Source organism: Lathyrus oleraceus, chromosome 5 (assembly GCF_024323335.1).
Source record: "Lathyrus oleraceus cultivar Zhongwan6 chromosome 5, CAAS_Psat_ZW6_1.0, whole genome shotgun sequence".
In the NCBI taxonomy this organism is placed as follows: domain Eukaryota; kingdom Viridiplantae; phylum Streptophyta; class Magnoliopsida; order Fabales; family Fabaceae; genus Lathyrus; species Lathyrus oleraceus.
Genome location: NC_066583.1, coordinates 458870413 through 458874803, shown reverse-complemented (window position 1 = coordinate 458874803; position 4391 = coordinate 458870413).

The following is a 4391-nucleotide window of genomic DNA, read 5'->3' as shown; positions in this document are numbered from 1 at the left end:
AACCCTAAGGTCATTGATTCGCACGATTTAGGAAGTTTTAGGTTGATTGGAGTGGAGATTCATGATCTACGCGTTCGTACGATTCCAACGGATGTAAGTTCGCTTGTTTTGGTTAAGATTCGGGAGAGGCGTGTTCTTGAGCTTTGTTCAATTTTCTGGAAATTTCTCATGATGAAGATGATGAATTCATGTGTTCGATCCATAATCCAATTTGAAAATTCAAATTGGGCGTTTACCGCCCCCGCCCCAATAATTACGAGAATGCCATTCTAATTTAATTAATTAATTTCAATATTAATTCTAAAAATCATAAAAAATATCATAACACCTTAGAAAAATCATAGAAAATTATAGAAAAATCACAAAAATGCAAAAATAATTTTGTTGACTTTGCCTTTGACTGTAGATGATTTTTGACCTATTGGTCAAAGTTATGCTTGGAATATTTTGCATTTGACCTAGGGTTTATTCCACATGTACATAATTTGATACCTTTGAATGATTTGATCATGAAATCCTCATTTTGTATGATAAATAGCTGAAAATTTTTGTGTTGAATCTTGACTGGCTGAGGTTTTTTTCCATGTAAATATCTTGAATTTATGATACTTGATCATTGAGTTACAATTTTTCAAACTTAGGTGTGACAATTGGTGTCACACCTCTTGATGCCAATTTGATGGATTTTTTAGCATGACTTATCCTTGTTAGAATTGTGTGAAATTTGGTATGGTTGATCATTAACATGTTAGGATCCCCTGGTAATTTTTGTGGAATTTTTCCTTGTGTTTTCTAATTGATCATGATTTTTCTTTTCTGATGTTCATTTGTGCATGCTCATATGACCTAGGTTGGTAGAATCATTGTAAAATGCTCATAGTGTATTGGAAATTCATGAAATTTGATATGCTTGTAGTAGACACATGATAGGACACCCCTGTTTTGGTCTCATTCATTTCTTTTTTGTCTACATTGAGATATAAATTTTTGAAGTGAGTACATGCATTGATGCCATGATTTGAAGCACATAATTGCATCTGTTTTTGTTGATTTTCAGTGACATAGCTCCTTTCATCCAATTGAGCTAAGATTTTGCATGCTTGACCTTGAACATGTCCTGTTTATGTACAAATTATTTGAGGATTTTTAGAATTGGTTTGGTATGGATGTGAGTGAAATAATTCTGTTTGCATGTTTGATGTTTCTTTTGACTTCATCTACATTATTTTGTGCATAGAATGAGCATGATGAATGATATGACCATGAAATTTGATAGGGTAGTTCCTAACACATTAATGTAGCATTTAGCTTTGGTCCTACTAATTTCCCATGTACCATTGCTGTTTACCATCTAATTGAAGTTGGTGCATATTTTTGGGCTTCATTTGATGTTGTTTTTGCATGCTTTGTCATGTTGAATTAATTCCCATAGTTCCACTAGTCCAAATGGCTTAAAATTTGACATGTAGCTTGTTGAATGTCCCCTGTTTATGATATAATTTTTGTGGAATTTACTGTGTTGTTTTGGCATTTATTTGTATGTGATCTTGCTGGCCATTTATATGTGACTTAACATTGCCTCTTTTGCTTTGTATGTTGCATAAATTGAAATGTGTGCATAGTTTGGATATGGGACCAATTGGTATCCCTTTGTTATTGAAATAGCTTGACTTTGATCATGAATTGGTTGCTGTTTTAGGATTTTTCCATCTTTTTGACCCTAGGCTAGTCCTAGTGGTCATGTTACTTACATTTGAAGTTGATTGTGCCTTTTCAGGTTAAGGAGTTAATGATTAAGGAATTTGCTCCACATTTTGGATTGTGTTACTTGACACATATGACTAATGTATTTGTTTTGTAGGATGTTGGTCCACAGGGACTTGTGCTATGCACACCATTGTTTGATTATGATTGTACACTGTTGATCATTATATTGTTGTCTGATTATGAATGGGATGCTGATTCTGTTTGACTTTTGTACAGGTACCCTTAGTTTCTCAGTTCTCTTAAGAACTTGCTTTGCATTGCTTTGCTTATAAGCAATTGGCATTGAGGTATAGAACCTTCTTCTTCATGTAGTCTGGAGACCCGGCTGTTACCGGGCCGGGCAAACTGTCTGAAGTCCTCCTTAAGAGGCAATGCTTGTGTATGTTTATATTTGTCCCAAGCAGGAAAAGTCCTCATTTGAGGCAATTGGTGGAAGGTAGGGATAAGCAATCTATCCCCCACTATTCTGTGAGTCTTCTCCTTGCTCCCATTACATGGTTGTAGCATTGAGATCCCAACCCAAGATCTTGTACATTGTACAGTCGAGTCTATGTCCTGAGCGTAGAAGGGTCCCCCCATTCTGGACCCACGCTCCCTTGTCTGATGCTCTCTCTGACTTGAGATAGAAGCAATGAGGCACACCCCTCATCACCTTTCATCTAGCTTCACCTTAGCCCCTCAATGGCAAGGTTAAGAGCTAACCTGACCCCGATACAGAGGCTTGTTTGTTGAGGTTGATATGACCCCTCGACTAAAGCCTAACCCTGATGTTTGAGCCCCCTTGTTGGTGTGTTTATTTCATGCTGTATATGTTTGTGTGGTGTGATTGTATCCCCTAGGTTTGCTAGACTCCGCGTAGTCTCGTTTGCATGACAATTAAGGTAGCACGGTTCCTTCGTATAGGACTTCCTTTCTTGCTTGAGCTTTCCTAAAACACAAACAAACATTATCCCCTCTTAAGGATACGTCCACTCCTTCTACTACAGGTGAGTAAGTCTCCAAAGGTCGAGCATCAGGTAGATTGCGTAGTGACGTCGTCCACTTAAAAAACACAAACCAACAGGAATAGTTTAGCCGAACTACGGCAACTCTGATTCTCATGTTCAGATGAGATACGTAGGCACGAGATGCGATGTCTTGTCGAGTTTGACTAACAACTAACACTAATTCTTTTCTCTCGCCCTCGTTGCGATTGAGACCTTCCCTTTCTCTTGCCCTGGTTGCAATCGAGACCCTTCTTCTTCTTGTGTTGGTGTCAGGAGATGGATGTAAGCCCAGCGATTGGCATTCCACATCCTGTGTCTTGTTGTGTGCTTGGAAGCTGATGTAAGTCCATCGAGTGGCATTCGGGTTCCAGTGTGCGTGTGTTTGGTTCGGATGCCGACATAATTCCATCAATTGGTTGTCGGGCTCCATGTTTGCCCTTTTGAGTGTGTTTTGGGTTCGGATGCCGACATAATTCCATCAATTGGTTGTCGGGCTCCATGTTTGCCCTTTTTAGTGTGTTTTGGGTTCGGATGCCGACATAATTCCATCAATTGGTTGTCGGGCTCCATGTTTGCCCTTTTGAGTGTGTTTTGGGTTCGGATGCCGACATAATTCCATCAATTGGTTGTCGGGCTCCACGTTTGCCCGTTTGTGTGCGTTTTGGTTCGGATGCCGACGTAATTCCATTGAGTGGTAGTCGGGCTCCATGTTTGCCACCTTGTGGTGTGTATTTGTTTAGTTTTTTAGCGCGTGTTAGCCGAGCTACGGATGCTCTGATTCTCCTTCGTCCAAAGGAGATACGTATGCATAGGACGCGACGTCCTAGCGAGCATGTGTCGTTTCCCCAGTCCGAACTACTTAGACTCTGATGTCTATGCCTGATAGACTAAGTAGGCCCAGGATACGATATCCTGCCGAGTCAGTCTTGTCTGTTTTCTTGCGTCTCTTTCAGCCAGTGTGTGTGTGTGTTTGAGCAGTGTTTTAGCAACCATTTTCCTTCCTATTGTGCGTGGATCCCGTCGAGTACGACAGATGCGTAGGGGTGCTAATACCTTCCCTTCGCATAACCGACTCCCGATCCCATTCTCTTTGGTCGCGAGACCATGCTTTTTCCAGGTTTACTCTGAGCGTTTCCTTTCCCTCTTTTGGGATAAATAACGCACGGTGGCGGCTCTGTTGTTCTTCGTTTCCCGCCGATTTTTCGCGTAATGCGACAGCTGGCGACTCCACTGGGGATCCTAGAGAAGTTGACCTGTGCTGGTCCTTCTTCCCTAAGCGAGTCTCTCCTAGCGCTCTCTAGGTTAGGGCTTTGGTTGCTATTTGCTGTTATTTATTGCATTCATTTCATTTATTGTTTGCATTCCATGTGTGCATTAATGTTTGCATTCATTCATTTCATTTGCTGTGCTGGCTGTGTTTCTCTGCTTGGGGGTGGGAAGTACTTGAGGTAAAAGGCCCAATACCCAGGCTATGAGTGCAATCTAGGAAACCTAGGAATAGAGTGATTCATGGGAAGCGGGTGGTATGGCGCCACTTAGCGGAACATTGATATCACGAGCAGTTCAGACCCTGGTGGGGTATCATCGTTACATACTTCGGGTGTGTATATGATGGTATTCTGCGAAAGGTTATTTATG